At 44.0% G+C, this 18,453-nt stretch overlaps 1 protein-coding gene across 1 annotated transcript in view; it reads right to left on the bottom strand.

The window, feature by feature from the left end:
- Nucleotides 1-611, bottom strand: part of TRPV2 (transient receptor potential cation channel subfamily V member 2) — a 137,433-nt gene extending 136,822 nt beyond the window's left edge. The window contains exon 1 of the mRNA XM_068270364.1: nucleotides 1-611. This exon is cut by the window's left edge and continues 115 nt beyond it. The gene's annotated coding sequence lies outside the window, so the exon portion shown is untranslated.
- Between the last annotated feature and the right edge of the window lie 17,842 nt (nucleotides 612-18,453).

Below are 18,453 nucleotides of genomic sequence, written 5' to 3'. Positions count from 1 at the left end.
CAAGAACCCAGCAACAGATAGCAATCCAGCCCATGTGATGTGATGTGATGACACTTTATTTATACTACAATCAGATGGACTATGACAGAGCAGGCGAGATAAGTTCCACCACACCACCACGTCTCCTCCAGGCTTTGCTGCGCAGACTTGACTTCAATCCATTCTGGTTGGGTTTGTCATCCATGTAGACAGACACCACTGTTCACTCTCCAGTGCTGAAACCGAGTCGGTGCTGTAACACTGCACAGAGCACCTTTCCTAGAGGCACATCTCTCCTGTGTCCCCTTTGCTCACTCAAATTACATCAAATCACGTGTTGATGATCCCATAAGTAACGATCAGAGAGTTGTGTAGCAGTCCCTGGTCCCCCTGCTCCAATGTATGGCTCATCTGCCTTGAGTGTGCGTCTTGCCTGCCTGTGCTGCTCTATGTACAATGCTGGGCTGAGCTCTCCGCAAAGCTTTAGCAGCCCAGTCTTGTATGATGTGAAACTGAGCAGACAGCAAATAACTGTGACATGGGGGGGAAGTGGAAGAGGAGCATCGCTAAACTGTCGTGCTGACGCTTCCTCATTAGCTGCACAATGATTCTCTTCCCCTTTCTGTGTAGAATAGATGGAGTACAGGGTGATATTTCTTCCCACTGATGATACTTGTTAGGTGAGAGCCAGGTGTCGTGGAGTGGGCTGAGACAATGCAGGTATCAGTTTACTTACCTTGCATTGCTGCAGCCCCTCCTTGGCATTCAGCTGCTGCAGATCAGAGATGTTGGAGCCTCTAGCAGCAGCTGCTATGAAATGACATCCTAAATGCACTTGTCTCTGAAAATACTCAATTGTCACTGGTCACCCCTGGTTCTCAAATATTAGTCATTGTAATCATGCTGATTTGTGAGCTTAAAGGCTTTGTGTGCCATTGGACAGGAACAAGGATGTAGAGCAAGTGCCCAACTTCTGGATTCACAAACAGCCTTCTTTTTCCCAGTCAGTTATTCAGATTATATGAAAGCTGCTGTGTTAGCTCTTCATTGGTGCTATAGGGATAATTATTCCCTCTATAGATGCTTTACATTCATATTGTGTATTTATATAGTGCTGATATCTTCCAAAGCACTGTACAGAGTGTATATATCGTAATGTCACTGACTGTCCTCAGAGGAACTCACAATCTAATCCCTACCACAATCACAGTCTAATGTCCCTAACAGAGTCGCAGCTCCATACCCACATTGCGATTTTTCCCACGACTGGTGATTTTTGTGTGTGACGAGTGATTGTTTCTGCGATTTCGTGACACGCAGCGATTACGACCGTCACGTTGGATCAATGCTTGATCGTTTGAACTTTTGTTTGCATTTTGCAACGTGTGTGTGTGTGTGTGTGTGTGTTCAGGTAGGGAAAATCGCTGCAAGATCGCTTTTGCACAGCGATTGCAAAGCGATTTTGCAGCATCAATATCTTTCATATTGAAACACAATCGCTCCATAAAGCTGCAGGACCCACGATTGCGATTTCCCCAATGGCAATCACTCCTGTGGGCGTGCCTCAATGACCTTCATTAGCCTAGCGCTTTTGTAATTGGAAACAATTCCAAAGTGGGGTTAAGGGCCCGTTCAGATGGACGTTTTACAGCAACCCGTTCTGCATCGTCTCATTCGGGGGCTTGTGCAGGCTTTCAGTGGCGATCGGTGGCGTCCCGTCACCATCAGCGGTTTTAGACCCGGAGAGGGACATGAAGACGCGGTGGTTAATCGACCCTGGAAGCCACATGAGGCGTCCAAGATTGCCTGAAACAACAGGGAAAATCGGGATCAGAATGCCGCATTCGTGTAAGCGATGGTAAACACCCAATATAAATGCTCCTATTCACTTGAATGGAAGCGTTGTATCAGACGCCCACGGTAAACACCACCAAGCGTCCATGTGAACCGGCCCTAAAAGCGTTGTAGTAGGCCATAGCCCTCATGGAGGTCTCAATTATCCCCCTCTCCCTTCCCCCACCCACAAAGATTTTTTACTGCCCCACCACACACACTGGCACAGTACCAGTGCTTACCATAGGTGTGATTTTCCCTGGATATGCCCCTGGTTATCAATGTCCCCCTCCATATTTCTATTGGGTTTTGTGAATACTCTATCAAAGTAACAATTAACACTTGTTTATGTACTTTACAAAGTTGCCTTGTAGCATTATTAGAGATAATGTGTTCACCGGAAGGTTACACCACCCTCTTGTCACATTATGTGTTTCACCACACAGGAAATGGTGTGAAGCAGCGAATAAATGTGTGACTTTCACTCTGATAAATATTTCATCTGTAGGAGAATAAGTACCTCTGCACCATGTAAGGTCTTTGTGCTGTCTCTGTCAATAAGTAATGAGGATGAATTGCTTTGTATTGTTAAGCACAGCTTTGCCGTGATGGAGTTAATGATGTGTTCTCATTCTGTGTGTTGTGGATGACAAGGAGGGACTTGTTATGGTAAGATAAGGCAAAACAAGCTTTCATCTTCCACACCTGACTAGTTCTATGCAAAATCAGGGCAGGAAGGAGCCAAACTCCTATTTGCATAACTCTCTATAAAGTTGCACTGTGTTTTACCAGTAGAAAGTCAAGTCAGCACCAAGATCCATGAATCAGTTGTTCCTGGTCCCAGATGGTATTTGCTCAGTTCTAGAAAATATTGTTCCTGTGACTGGTAAAACTGAAAGGAAAGCATTGTCACTTTCATAGTAAGTGGGTTATAGCAAGTTAGGGCTAGGAAAGGTTAGTATTAAAGTCAACTTCGGACTAGAATGATACTATTGGTAGAAAACCTATTTTGTTAGTTATTACTGTCTTTGGAGATAAACATCACCTGCAGGGCTGGATTTCTGGAAGGCCACAAAAGCTTGGGCCTTTGGCGGCTTCAGCCCACAGTGGTGGCTGGAGATGAAAGAGGGAAGGCTGGACATTGAAGAAGGCTTGCTGCACATGGAGGAGGAGGCTGCAAGTCGAAACAGCAAATAGAAAGCAGAACAAGGAAAAGGGATGCTGCTGCTCAAGAGAGCTGTACATGAAAGAGAGAGGTTGCTGCACATGGATGTTACCAGGGCCGGATTTACCATAAGGCACTGTAGGCACATGCCTACAGGCGCCTGATGATGGAAATGCGGCTCACTTCCCTCCATTATTGCCTCTCTCCCTCCTTCCCTATGCAGAGTCCTGATGATAGTGTACCTGACTCTCAGCATTCCACTGAAGAGTGGGGGCACCACTAGCTACTTAATGCTGAGGGTACTTCAGGATAGCTAATGCTAAGGGACACCTGTAGCTACCTATGACCGGCAAGGGAAGTAGCTAAAAGGGACAGTAGTGTCAGCCAGAACATTTGCGGTGTGGTTCGTCGGGTGTTTGTAGGTTCATGGACGGCAAAGTCTAGGGGTGCCAGGACATCTATGCCTATGGGCTCCTGTGATGTAAATCTGGGCCTGGATGTTACACATGGAAAAGATGCTGCACATGGAATGGGGGGGGGGGGGGAAGCTGCTGCTCATGAAAGGGAAGCCACAAGAAAATTCGACTGGGGAACTAAAATTATAAATCCGGCTTTGATCTTCGTTCTCCTCCCTCCACTCCTGTCCATAAACATGGTGTTCTTAAGCACAGGCAAACTAGGACCATCCCTAGAAGGCCACCTGCTGGAAGGTACATCACTGAACTGTGTCTGCACATTGAGGCTTATTTTTTATCAAGACAGGTGCAGAGAAAAGGTGAAGAATTCTGTAAAAGTTGAGCATTTGCTCAGGGCAAACCGTAAGGTCTTAGCTGTTAAATGAGACAACAATTCTGACTGGTAGTTATGAGCAACTGTTCCACTTTTTCTACAGTTTTGTGTGCACTTATTTACTCTTGATAAATCATACTCACCATTCCATATGGAATTGTTATATAGAAGTGCACAGAGGTGTAGTGGGCAGCACGGTGGTGTAGTGGTTAGTGCACTTGCCTTGCAGCGCTTGTTCCCTGGTTCAAATCCCAGCCAGGTCAACATCTGCAAGCAGTTTGTATGTTCTCCCCGTGTCTGTGTGGGTTTCCTCTGGACACTCCAGTTTCCTCCCACATCCCAAAAACATACAGATAAGTTAGGGCTGGTTCCCACGGGCGTCTGCTGAGCTTTCGATTGGCGCCGCGTTTAAACGCCGGTGTTTAAAAGCTAGCTTTTGAAAGCTTTTGGGAAGCATTCAAGGCTAGCTATTCTGGTCTCTGCTATTGTTTCCTGGCGTTTACCACCTCTGAAAGCAACATGTTGCTTTTGAGACTAGACGCAACGCTGGGATCTACCGCCAGGCTTTCATGAAAGCCTGCAAAAGCCAGCTCTAAACGCTTGTATTCATTTGAATGGGACGGCGGTAGATCCCCAAAAATGCCGCGTTTGAAACGTTGCGTAAACGCCACAAAAACGCCAATGTGAACCAGCCCTAAATTGGCTTACTTCTAAACTGGCCTAGACTACCATACATACACTACATGATACATGCATAGAATATGACTATGGTAGGGATTAGTTTGTTAGCTCCTCTGAGGGACAGTTAAGTGACAAGACAATATGCATACTCTGTACAGCGCTGAAAGGGTTGCCATATGCCTAAGTGCCAAAATAGCAATCAGTAAAAAAAAGCACCATTAGCCACTATTACAAAAACTGTTCAATTTAAAGCACACGTAAATACATAAGGAGTAGTTTTCTCCCAGAGTAAAATGAGCATGAGTTATAAATTACTTTTCACCAATGTTGCTGTCACTTACAGTAGTAGAAATCTGGCAGAACTGAAAGGTTTTAGACTACCCCAACTGCTCATGGGGGATTCTTAGGGTTTTCTTTATTTCAAAAGAACTTAGTGAACGGCGGTTGCTCTGTCCAATTACCAAACTAGTGTGCAAACAGGTGGGGCAAACAGCCAGGCATCTTTGTATAGATCTGTTCCAGGGATTGCTATTGTAAAGAATAAACAAAATACAAAAAATTCCCCATGAAGAGATGGACTAGTCCAAAACCTGTCAGTTCTGGCAGATTTCTACTAACTTCTGTAAGTGACAGCAACAGAGGAGAAAAATAATGTATGGCTCATTTTACTGTGAAAGAAACATACTTCTTATTTGTATGTGTTTACATATATTGTTTTGCTATAGTGGTTCTCTAACCGAGCGCCCATATTATAAAGTTGGCGCCGTTAAAAAGGAAATTTGTATTGCAGAGTGGGACACCAAATTAACAGGTGCTGTTTTGTATTGCCCTGCTTCATACTCCTCTATTAAGTAAAGAAAATATCTGTTCTGTGGTTTCAGCTTGGTCAGGTGATCATTTTTGTATCATTTGTATGATGAATACATTTAGCAACAATAGCATTTACATTTCTGTATGTAGCATATCAATTAGATTTTGGAGCCTGCAGATCTAATTTATGTAGACTGTGATCTCCATATTCACATGGTAGTTACATTTCTAGTAGTCTGGATTTTCTGAGCATTCCATTTAACTCTTTCGTGCAAATTAGCAAAACACACACACAAAGGTCTGGTGGTCAAGAGCAATCTCTGGTGACCAGTAAAAACAACTTAATCCTCTATTGAGGGAACTGCATCAGATGTGTTACCAGAGCCCATATTTGCCATGCTTAGGTGCATAGCCCAGCCCCCTGGAGGAATAGGGATTCCGGCCTTCTGAATCTCCACCGCTAGAGATGCAGAATCTCCAGTACTGGAAAGAACATTTTCTTAAAGGGGACGGGGCTACATGTCAGAGCCCGGCTGATACAGGGCTTCAGTAACACTTAAGGTACATACACACATCCAATTTTGATTGGCCAATCACTGACCAGTATTTACTACCTCCATCATGTAGTATGAAGGCCAACAGACTTTGAATACTATAAACAGATTGTATAGGTAAGGGCTAATACTACATGGAACTGGTAAAATTGGTCATCATTGGCCAATCAAAATTGGATGTGCGTGCCAGGCTTTACATCTAATGCGGTTTGCCGGCCCATTATAACTCAACGGCATTAGAGAATCAAGTTGTTTTTACTGGTCACCAGAGATACGCTTTAATTTTGAAAGAAATCCACGGCTCTGACTGCTAGATAGTTACATAGTTACATAGTTATTTGAGTTGAAAAAAGACATACGTCCATCGAGTTCAACCAGAGAACAAAGTTCAACACCAGCCTGCTCCCTCACATATCCCTGTTGATCCAGAGGAAGGTGAAAAAAACCCTTACAAGGCATGGTCCAATTAGCCCCAAAAGGGAAAAAAATCCTTCCCGACTCCAGAGAGCAATCAGATAAAATCCCTGGATCAACACTACTGGGCAATACCTAGTAATTATAGTCATGGATGTCTTTCAACGCAAGGAAAGCAAGCCCTCTTGGCAATGCATTCCACATCTTAATCACTCTTACTGTAAAGAACCCTTTCCTAAATAAATGTCTGAAACGTTTTTCCTCCATGCGCAGATCATGTCCTCTAGTCCTTTGTAAACGCCTAGGGACAAAAAGCTCATCCGCCAAGCTATTATATTGCCCTCTGATGTATTTATACATGTTAATTAGATTCCCTCTAAGGTGTATTTTCTCTAGAAGTATGCAGAAATATGATACCTTAATCCAGCCAGGGAGATGATTTGTGAGGCTGAACTTGATAGACACTTTTTTTTTTCTTTTTTTTCCCCCGTAGACAACTATGTAACACAGACCCTAAAAAGCCATGTTTATGTGTCAGTCTGCCGGCAGAAGACCACCAGGGAAGTTCTATCATTCCTGCTTTAGCAATCGCCTGATGTGGGTAGCAGTACTTAAAGAGGAACTTCAGCCTAAACAAACATACAATCATTAAGTTACATTAGTTATGTTAATTAAAATAGATAGGTAATATAATCTCTTACCCACCCTGTTTTAAAAGAACAGGCAAATGTTTGATTTAATGAGGGCAGCCATCTTTTTGGTTGAAAGGAGGTGACAGGGAGCATGAGACACAGTTCCAACTGTCCTGTGTGCTGATCACCCCTCCCAGTTGCTAGGCAACGTGAACAACAACATAGGAAATCCATTATGCTTTGCACAGCATCAGGGGACAAAAGCCCGAGCAGTTTTCTTTGATGGGTGGAGCTTAAAACAAAACAAAGTATCCCTTTGCTGAACCAAGATAAAACGTAACTTTTAATAAATCGTAAAATAAATGGTCTGGCTAGTGCTATATACAGTGGGTTGCAAAAGTATTCTGCCCCCTTGAAGTTTTCCACATTTTGTCACATTACTGCCACAAACATGCATCAATTTTATTGGAATTCCACGTGAAAGACCAATACAAAGTGGTGTACATGTGAGAAGTGGATCGAAAATCATACATCATTCCAAACATTTTTTACAAATAAATAACTACAAAGTGGGGTGTGCGTAATTATTCGGCCCCCTGAGTCAATACTTTGTAGAACCAGCTTTTGCTGCAATTACAGCTGCCAGTTTTTTAGGGTATGTCTCTACCAGCTTTGCCCATCTAGAGACGTAAATCCTTGCCCATTCTTCTTTGCAAAAGTGCTCCAGCTCAGTGAGATTAGATGGACAGCGTTTGTAAACAGCAGTTTTCAGATCTTGCCACAGATTCTCGAATGGATTTAGATCTGGACTTTGACTGGGCTATTCTAACACATAGATATGTTTTGTTTTAAACCATTCCATTGTTGCCCTGGCTTTATGTTTAGGGTCATTGTCCTGCTGGAAGGTGAACCTCCGCCTCAGTCTCAAGTCTTTTGCAGTCTCCAAGAGGTTTTCTTCCAAGTTTTCCCTGTATTTGGCTCCATCCATCTTCCCATCAACTCTGACCAGCTTCCCTGTCCCTGCTGAAGAGATGCACCCCCCGAGCATGATGCTGCCACCACCATATTTGACAGTGGGGATGGTGTGTTCAGAGTGATGTGCAGTGTTAGTTTTCCGCCACACATAGCGTTTTGCATTTTGGCCAAAAAGTTCCATTTTGGTCTCATCTGACCAGAGCACCTTCTTCCACATGGTTGCTGTGTCCCCCACATGGCTTGTGGCAAACTGCAAACGGTACTTCTTATGCTTTCTGTTAACAATGCCTTTCTTCTTGTCACTCTTCCATAAAGCCCAACTTTGTACAGTGCATGACTAATAGTTGTCCTATGGACAGAGTCTCCCACCTGAGCTGTAGATCTCTGCAGCTTGTCCAGAGTCACCATGGGCCTCTTGACTGCATTTCTGATCAGCGCTCTCCTTGTTCGGCCTGTGAATTTAGGTGGATGGCCTTGTCTTGGTAGGTTTACAGTTATGCCATACTCCTTCCATTTCTGAATGATCTCTTGAACAGTGCTCCGTGGGATGTTCAAGGCTTTGGAAATCTTTTTGTAGCCTAAGCCTGCTTTAAATTTCTCAAAAACTTGATCTCTGACCTGTCTTGTGTGTTCTTTGGACTTCACGGTGTTGTTGCTCCCTTATATTCTCTTAGACAACCTCTGAGGCCCTCACAGAGCCGCTGTATTTGTACTGACATTAGATTACACACAGTTGCACTCTATTTAGTCATTAGCACTCATCAGGCAATGTCTATAGGCAATTGACTGCACTCAGATGAAAGGGGGCTGAATAATTATGCACACACCACTTTGCAGTTATTTATTTGTAAAAAAATGTTTGGAATCATGTATGATTTTCATTCTACTTCTCATTTGTACACCACTTTGTGTTGGTCTTTCATGTGGAATTCCAATACAATTTATTCATGTTTGTGGCAGTAATATGACAAAATGTGGAAAACTTCAATGGGGCCGAATACTTTTGCAACCCACTGTACATATACTTGCAAGTAATGCAGAGCCTGCTATATCAGTAAGTAATGAATAACAATAGTTATCCTAGGTCCTCTTGCATTACAAGATAATAAAGTTACACACCCCCCACCAAACAACCCGACATGTTTCACTTCTACATGAAGCTTTTTCAAGGGAAAAAGTGCTAAGACCGTGCTAACAGTGATAAGGTGCAAATTTGCATTCTTAAAAACAAGTACAAATATAGCCTATAGGCTCATGACATAGTAGCAACCATGCTACTATGTCATGAGCCTATAGGCTATATTTGTACTTGTTTTTAAGAATGTAAAAGTTTTATCTTGGTTCAGCAAAGGGATACTTTGTTTTGTTTGAATCCTTGTTCATGGGTGGAGCTTAGCTAAAAATGCAGCTAAAATGATTCTTTGGTAAGAAAAACAAAGTTCTGATGCTGTGAAACTGTTAAAGAAACACCAAGCCTTTTCAGTGCTGCTGAGTCGATTTTTAGTCCAGAGGTTCACTTTAACATAGCACCTGTAATGAAAGAAAAAGTTTAAGGAAACCTCACAGTAAAGATCCTTTAACTGGTTCCGGACCGGCGCAGTACGAATCTACGTCCAGCAGGTGGTGCTTTGGCGCTGATTGGACGTAGATGGAACGTCGCAATGAATCGCGCGTCCCCGCCATTACCAACGATACCGCCGATCTCGCCGCTCTGCATCTGCCGCAATTCGCTCACTCTGCCTTCTGTAAGATGGCGGAGCTCTGTAAGCAGGTCAGGCCGCTTTCATTCTCTCCTGAATGCGTGATCAAGGAGAGCCAATCACATTGGCTCCCATTGATAGACAGCGTCAAGAGCCAATAAAAGCGGCTCCTGACTTGCTGTCAGCACTCTGCCATCATAGAGACAACAGAGAGAGGAGTCTGCGGAAATGGAACAGCATCGTGACCAGCGAGAGCGGCGGGTATGTGCGGCGTTTCATTGGGAGGCTGCATTTTACAGTAGCAGCAGTCCCTGGTCCTTAAAGGGGCAGAGAATGCTGGTATGGAAGTGGATAAAGAATGCTGGCAGTTAAACTGATCTACAGCAATACATTTTTCTAAAACTCTCACCTCGAACTAGTATGTTGGCCAGGTGATCTGTCACATTACAGTCTGATCTAAGGATGCCCACAAACATCTGAACGTTTGTCTTTTGAGTCAATTTGATCAGTTTTTTCAGATTTAATTATAAAGTATTCTAATCAATCCTATGTGCATTTCAATGTTGGAGTGGTTGGCTCTTCCTTCTCAGTAAGCCTGCACCTATTCAGTAAGGAGACCTTGGGCAAGACTTCCTAATACTGCTACTAAGTGTGCCTTAGTGGCTGCAGCTCAGGCGCTTTAAGTGCACCAGGAGAAAAGAGCAATATAAGTGTTCTGTGTCTTGGAAGAAACTGATTTTTTTACTTCTTTTGATGGCAAAATTTGTGTTTGATTTTATTTGGTGTCAATGCAATTGTTTCAGTTAGGGTCCTTTTACACTTGAAACTCTTTAGCGGTAATCACGAGTCAAGCTCGGGATGGAAATCTGCAGCTCAGAGCGGTAATCCCGTGCCTGAGTGAGTTATATGCAGGAGCTGCTGCAGATCTCTCTATGGTACGTTTTTTTTTCTTGTTTTTAGGGACTAGAAGCTTCTGAAAAAATTGCACCGCTTTTAGACCCTAAATCTGGAAATAATCCCAATGCCAACGAGGTTAAAGTAAATCTGTAATTTTGCAAAAATAACAAAAATAGATACTTATTTCTGGATTCCAAGGAGGCTCCCCCTATTTCCCCCCACCAGCCCAATCCAGCATTGGCACCCCTGAACAAGCAGGCACAATAATATTTACATTTGCCTGCCATCGCAGGCGCACTCACGACTTTCCTCTCAGGCCCCGGCAGAAATAGACAAGCTCGATTGGGTCCGCTCTACTGCGCAGTTGCTGATGGAGGACTGGAGGAGCATGGGATATCGGTGAGGGACCAGGCAGACTTCACGGGGCTGGAAGAAGTCCCAGGTAAGTAAATGGGCACATTTTTTTTCTCAATTTAGGTGTCCTTTAAGGATTGAGGAATTTCAACGATTTTTATTTTATTACCTTTACAACAGTTTACATCAAAATACAGGGATAAAACAGCTTGTTTTCTACATCAATATTGCTTGTAGGTGAAATCAAGGATTGTGGTGTTTCCATAATAAAGCGAGGCTTTAAAATGCAACCTGTTATGATGTTTCCCTACGACATATTTGTAAATATCATAGTGTTGGTGGAGCTAATGTTGCTTGTCCATAGCAGAGCTCATGTGGTAACCACAGTCTGTCTGATCAGCTAATAGACGTGTAAGACTATATTTTACAGTGATCACTCCCTTCTTGAGCACATAATACTGTCTACAGATGATCAATGAGAAGGAAATAATTCCTGCTTGCATGCATATTCTTACAGCTTAGAATGGGGCCAATCAAACGCACTTCTGTTGTAATTGGTCCAATTCCAAACAGCGTACAATTGCATGAAATTTACATTGTAGCCAGATCAGAGCTGGGACAAGGTCCTCCAGCACCCAAGGCTGAGACACCAAAGTGCGCCCCTCCATCCCTCCCACCCCAACCATCACACACTGATTTCTATTAGACTAAAGGCCCATACACACGTCGGATTTTAGCGAACGACCCGTCGTTTGAACGTTCCGTCGTTCGGACGTTTTTGCGTCAAATCCGACGTGTGTACAGACTATCGTTCGGGTGATAAGAATGGTTACCAACGATCCGCCGGGCGGATCGCTGGTAACCAGTCTTATCACCCGAACGATAGTCTGTACACACGTCGGATTTGACGCAAAAACGTCCGAACGATGGAACGTTCAAACGACGGGTCGTTCGCTAAAATCCGACGTGTGTATGGGCCTTAAAGAGAACCCGAGGTGTGTTTAAAGAATGTTATCTGCATACAGAGGCTGGATCTGCCTATACAGCCCAGCCTCTGTTGCTATCCCAAACCCCACTAATGTCCCCCTGCACTCTGCAATCCCTCATAAATCACAGCCACGCTGTGAGGCTGTATTTACATCTGTAGTGTCAGTCTCAGCTGCTCCCCCACCTCCTGCATATCTCCAGTCCCTGCCCCCCGTCCCTTCCCTCCAATCAGCAGGGAGGGAAAGGATGCAGGCGGGGACTGGAGTTCTGCAGGAGGCGGGGAGAGCAGCACACTGACACTATAGAGATAAACACAGCCAGCTCTGACAAGCTGTTTGTCAGCAGCTTGGCTGTGATTTATGAGGGATTGCAGAGTGCAGGGGGACCTTAGGGGGGTTTGGGATAGCAACAGAGGCTGGGCTGTATAGGCAGATCCAGCCACTGTATGCAGATAATATTCTTCAAACCCACCTCGGGTTCTCTTTAAGAGGTGCCCCAGGGCCCCCAACACCCCCCCTCCCAACACCTTAATCTCTGGTTATCTGGCTTGCAGTCACTGCCATGAATCCACTTTTCTTATTTCTCTCTGATTCAAACACAATAGGGGAATAATAGCTGGGTGAGTTGTGCGCCCCCTCCTACACTGCACCCCAAGGCTGGAGCCTCTCTTGCCTCTGCCTCGGCCCGGCCCTGAGCCAGATGTATTTGTATCTCATTGACCTAACAGGTCTCTAATTTTGACCAGCCAATAATGCTGGGAATACACAATGAGATTTTTTATCAGATATACTGTCTGATCGATTTTCTGATCGTTTTTCTGATCGATTTCCATTCACTTCTATGAGAAATCGATAAGAAAAATGATTGAAAATCAGATCGGACATGTTGGAAATTATCTATCGAACCAGTACCAGTCACCCGAAGGCATCAGGACCAGGTTTTGCACAGATGCTTTTGCTAATGCAGGGCGATGCATCTGTTGCTATGGGGAAGGGAGCAGGGATTAGGCACGGTGCACAATGGAATGACATTCAGGGTAAGGAGGAGAAGAATGTACTTGGCTGCCAATTGTCACTTAAAGGGTTCCTGAATCAAGGAAAAGAAGTCAATCAAACAATGATCCCTTACAGTTCTAATTAAATATAGTTGTAGCTGTATCTCCAAAAAGCTGAAGGTCTTACAGGCCCTCTGCACGTATGCCAACACTTTCTGCAGGCTTGTCCTCCTCCTCTTCATTGGGCTTGGCCTTCTCCTCAGTGTCCATGCATTGCTTCCCTGTGTGTTTTACTGCCACGCATGCCCATTGTATACTACCCCTTGTGGACAAGCACTCCCAACCACACTTTGACTAGGGCTCTGTACACCTACCTGAAAGCTATTATGGGATCTGCGGCACTTTAAAATTGAGTTTTTTTGGCTTTCAAGGTGGATGTATTGGAAGAGAACACTATGCAGGAGGTAAGTATTATATCAGTATGTTTATTGTAACTTTTTTTCCATTCAGGTTTGCTTTAAAGAGGAACTGTAACGTCCCCTGGGGGGTACCCACCTCGGGTGGGGGAAGCCTCCGGATCCTAATGAGGCTTCCCACGCCGTCCTCCGTCCCTCAGGGGTCTCACTGCAGCCCTCCGTGCAGCGGTGACGTCAATATTTACCTTCCCGGCTCCTGCGCAGGCGCTCTGACGGCTGTCGGCTCCAAAGTAGGCGGAAATACCCGATCGCCGTCTGGTCTGCTCTACTGCGCAGGCGCAAGTTTCCGGCGCCTGCGCAGTAGAGCGGACCCGACGGAGATCGGGTATTTCCGTCTACTTCCGAGTCGAAAGCAGCCACAGCGCCCCCGCTGGAGCCAGCAAAGGTAAATATTGAATCTACAGTCGGGTCTGTCGCCGGCTGTTCAGAGGGCTGCAGCAAGACCCCCGTGGGACAGAGGACGGCGTGGGAAGCCTCATTAGGATCCGGAGGCTTCCCCCACCCGAGGTGAGTACCCCCCAGGGGAGGTTTTTGATGTTACAGAGTCTCTTTAAAGATCTAGCATGGTGGATTTATTAAGCAACCTAGGCAGACCTTGGGAGACACTTGTACACATGCTAGATTTTCACCTGAGGTGGCCGACAACTGATGAGTGTGTACACAAGGCTGTATAGTACATAGGAGTCAGGACTAGTGAGGAGCCACACCAGAACTTTGTACAGTGTTAATATGCACTGCGCTAAATTTCAGTTCAGAGAATACTATTTTCAGTAATCACTGAACTAAAATAAATGAGTGATCGAATTTAACATCACAGTTGTACACATGGGCAACAATAGTGGTGACAATACCTGACTGTTGCTTTATGAAGCACCAACATATTCCGTGGCACTGTACAAAGTAAGAAACAAACATGGGTTACAAAAGAATACAGACAATGGTGTACACCAATATACCAAAATACAAAATTCAGAATTAGTCATTACAGTTACAATAGTAACATGGTAAATAAAATGTACAACAAATTGCAAGATACAAAATGAATAACAAATTCCAAGACGCAAAAGGTAGAAAGAGCCCTGCCCTTGCAAGCTTACAATCTAATGGGGGGGGGGGGGGGGGGGGCAAGAGGTGGGGTAGTATGGGGTAGTGCTGTGTTTTTTTAGGTTATCTAATAAGAAGTACAACTTAGTTAAAGGTAGAAGGGGGGATGGCCTAAGTTAGAGCATATGCTTGTTGGAAAAAGTGAGTTTTGAGAGAGCATTTAAAGATTTCAAAGGTTGGAGATTGATGGATGTGTTGTGGAAGGGGATACCCAGAGGAGGTGTGAAGCACGTGAGAAATCTTGTATACATGAATCTGAGAAGGTGATTCTAGAGGAAGACTAAAGAAGGTTGTGCGTAGATCTGAGATTGCGTTTGGGTTGGTATCTGAAGACTAGTGAGGAGATGTACAGGGGAGAAAGATTGTGGAGATGTCTGTAGGTTAGGGTTAAGAGTATGAAATTGATCTTCTCATTAATTAGCAGTCAAAGAAGAGATTGACAGAGAGGAGCAGCAGAAGAAGAGCGAGAAGAAAGATGAATGAGTCGAGCAGTCAAGTTCAGTACAGATTGGAGTACAGATTGGAGTGGTGCCAGTCTGTTAGTTGGGAGGCCCCAAACGAGCATATACTAACATTTTAGTAGTGTCCTGGGTGAGAAAAGGTCGGATGCCAGATATGTTTTTAAGTTGGACATAACAAGAACTGGTTAGGGAGTGAATTTAAGGAATAAAAGAGGAGTCAAATATTACCCCTAAGAATCGTGCTTTGGGAACTGAAGTTATAGGGGTGTTATTAACATTTATTGTTAAATCAAGCAGAGAGGTGGACTGAGACGGTGGAAAAATGATTAGTTCTATTTTACTCAGATAGAAGCCCCAGGTAAGTGTCAGATTTAGCTTTTTTAAAGGTACCAGAGAACCACTTTAAGAAGCGAGAGGTCATGAAAGAGGATATAGAAGGCAAGCAGTCAGAAACACGTGTGAGGAGGAAGTTAAGGTCTGGGGCCGAGAGATACAGTTGTGTATCATCTATAATATTAACTGTTCAGCTCCACTCTCCACTGTGGTATTGACTTCATAAGAGAAATATTTCTTCCTGTGTTTGCAATAAATATGTGCTAAAATCTATGCAAGTATAATCCTTGTGTTCCAAATTAGTGGTTTCACTATTCATGCCAGTATTGTGTTAGAGAAATGTGCATGTATTTAGAATTTCACATAATCTAAATAAATATTTCCCACTGAAAAGAATGGATACTACTAATTGTTAAAGTGAACTGCATTTAATTTATTGCTATGAATGGGGAAAAAATAAGGGCTTCACATATTATAGGGGGATGTGATGACTGTAATGGGGGAGAAGAGGTGACAAATGGCAGCACATACTATAAGGGGAGCACCATGGCTGTATTTGTTCTGTAAGTTATTTTGTTATATATTATTATTATTTAGTATTTATATAGCACCAACATCTTCTGCAGCGCTGTACAGAGTATATTGTCTTGTCACTAACTGTCCCTCAGAGGGGCTCACAATCTAATCTCTACCATAGTCATATGTCTATATCGTGTAGTGTTTGTATCATAGTCTATGGCCAATTTAGGGGAAGCCAATTAACTTATATGTATGTTTTGGGGATGTGGGAGGAAACCAGAGTGCCTGGCGGAAACTCACACAGACATAGGGAGAACATACAAACTCTGTGCAGATAGCGGCCTGGCTGGGATTCGAACTGGGGACCCACCGTGTTATCAACCTATTATCTTGCTCCTGTGACAACAGTCAGGGCCGGATTTAGGCCAATGCCATCTAGGCCATGGCCTAGGGCACCACAGGAGGAAGGGCACCAAAGCAGCAGGCTAAACTTGCACAACATTTGCAAGCTTGCAAATCCTGCAATGCAGGAAGATCAGGTGAGCGCCTGACCTCGGTACTCTGCTGCTACCCGCCTGTGCAGCAGCCACCTTGCTCTCTGTGCACATTTGCATTGCGGCCAAAGGCAATGGACATGTGCAGCATTGGAGGCGGAAAGGGAGAGGAAGCTTCTGCACTGGAGACGAGCGGAGAAATGAGTGACACTAATTGCTGGTGCGGTGTGAAGGCGAGCTGGCTACCTATACTGAAATGGGGGGAGGAGGGATTAAGGGAGTCATCTAGCTACCTATACTGGAGGTAAAGGGGGGAGGAGTAATCTGGCTACCTATACTGGAGGGAGGGTATCTGGCTGCCTATACTAGAGGGAAGGGGGGAGGGGTCATCTTGCTACCTACACTGAAGGGGGGTGGCTGGTGACAGTGGCCTTGGGTGGTAAAGAGTACAAATCCGGCCCTGACAACAGTGACAAAAATTATGTGACTACTATAGGCAACCTCCATGAATATGGCTGTCTGAGGAGAATCAAGCCCAGAATGAGCAGAAGGATAGTGAGAATGGCTGACATAGAGCCGCAAACAGCTTCTGAGTGAGAGAAGCAGAATACACAGCTCAAGGTCAATCATTTTCTGATCAAACCATTTATTGCTTGTTAAAGAGAATCTGTATTGTTAAAATCGCACAAAAGTAAACATACCAGTGCGTTAGGGGACATCTCCTATTACCCTCTGTCACAATTTCGCCGCTCCCCGCCGCATTAAAAGTGGTTAAAAACAGTTTTAAAAAGTTTGTTTATAAACAAACAAAATGGCCACCAAAACAGGAAGTAGGTTGATGTACAGTATGTCTACACATAGAAAATACATTCATACACAAGCAGGCTTTATACAGCATTCCTTTTGAATCTCAAGAGATCATTGTGTGTTTCTTTCCCCCTGCATCTCTCATGCACTGAAGTTTCAGGCTGCTCTTTTCTTCCTGCAAACAGCTTTGCCCTTGTCTGAATTTCCTCAGTATGTGAAAGCCCAGCCAGCTCAGAGGACGATTTATCCAGCTTGTAAAAGATAAGAGAGAAGAGAGAAGCTGCCCTAATCTAAATAATACACAGGCAGTGTGCATAGAGGGGCCTGGAAGGGGGAGTTCATAGCAGAACCACAACACTGAAGAACTTGGCAGCCTTTCAGACACAGGCCGACAAGTCTGACAGGGGAAAGATACATTGATTTATTACAGTAAGCCAGAACACATTAGAATAGCTTTTGGAACTTGTAGGATGATAAAAAACAGGATGCAATTTTTGTGACGGAGTCTCTTTAAAGAGGAACTGTCGCGAAAATCTTAAAATTTTAACACACATACAAATAAGAAGTACATTTCTCCCAGAGTAAAATGAGCCATAAATTACTTCTCTCCTATGTTGCTGCAGTAGAAATCTGACATTACCGACAGGTTTTAGGCTAGTCCATCTCTTCATGGGTGATTCTCAGCATGGCCTTTATTCTGTATAAAGACATTCCCTGAAAATTATTAATACAAAAATGCTGGCCAGCCTCCCTGCTCCCTGCACACTATTTTGGCAGTTGGACGGAGCAACTGCAATTCACTAAGTGCTTTTAAAAATAAAGAAAACCCTGAGAACCCCCCTAGGAGAAGATAGACTAGTCCAAAACCTGTCGGTTCTGTCAGATTTCTACTACTTACTGCAAGTGACGGCAACATAGGAAAAAAGTAATGTATGGCTCATTTTACTCTGGGAGAAATGTACTTCTTATTTGTATGTATTTTAAATTTTAAGATTTTCACGACAGTTCCTGTTTAAGTGACAATGGGGTAAATAAAAAAAAGAAAACCCAGCTTTGCTCTCTCAACCAATAGAATTCGCAAAAACTCGTACAATGCTAAAATGGGAGAAGGACTTGGGCACTACTTTAACCCCCAAGCGCTGGTCCAAATGTTGCTTAACACTTACAAAAGGCAGCAGCTATTTTTCTCACATCGAAACCAACTACAAAATACTGCACACAACTTATGTAACCCCAATTAAAATGCATGCAATATCGCAGTCCAACTTCCACCTATGCTTCAGAGGTTGCGGCATGCCTGGGACCATTGATCATATCTGGTGGTTCTGCCCCATTGTAAAAAGATATTGGGATCAAGTTACTTCTATTTTGAGCACGGCTCTAGAAAAGTCTCTTTCACCAGACCCTTTACTCCTACTCCTTGGAGACAAACCCCTTGGATGGAACTATCCCCAACATAGACTCTCACAACATATAGCCAAGGCTGCCAGAGTTC

Source organism: Hyperolius riggenbachi, chromosome 2 (genome assembly GCF_040937935.1).
Source record: "Hyperolius riggenbachi isolate aHypRig1 chromosome 2, aHypRig1.pri, whole genome shotgun sequence".
In the NCBI taxonomy this organism is placed as follows: domain Eukaryota; kingdom Metazoa; phylum Chordata; class Amphibia; order Anura; family Hyperoliidae; genus Hyperolius; species Hyperolius riggenbachi.
This window is presented reverse-complemented; position numbering and strand designations above follow the sequence as displayed.